The following is a 351-nucleotide window of genomic DNA, read 5'->3' as shown; positions in this document are numbered from 1 at the left end:
TCGATTAAGCTTAATCAGCTGATAACAGATATTTAATCGGGCAAATTCTGCCGATTTGGTTAACTTTAATCAAAGATGGTACAACTGGCCTTAAAAAGTGCTTCTAAAACTTGAAAAATTACTTGATTAGCTAAAAATTTAAAATGTTTCATTTTTAAGTTAAAATCGTTTAAATTATTTGTGGTAAATAAAATATTAGTCTAGTATATTGGCATATTGCAAAAGGTTTTGTAAATGTTGGTCCTCACAATACTGTGTGAGTGTGCTTAATTTTTCGTAAAAAAATACTAATTCTGGTAATCTCCCCGAGATGGGCGTATTGTTTTAACTTTCCCCGGGTGTTAAAAAGCT

The sequence above is a fragment of the Acyrthosiphon pisum genome, chromosome A1 (assembly GCF_005508785.2).
Source record: "Acyrthosiphon pisum isolate AL4f chromosome A1, pea_aphid_22Mar2018_4r6ur, whole genome shotgun sequence".
Taxonomy (NCBI): Eukaryota; Metazoa; Arthropoda; class Insecta; order Hemiptera; family Aphididae; genus Acyrthosiphon; species Acyrthosiphon pisum.
The sequence above is the reverse complement of the archived record's forward strand: the minus strand, read 5'-3'. Positions refer to the sequence as shown.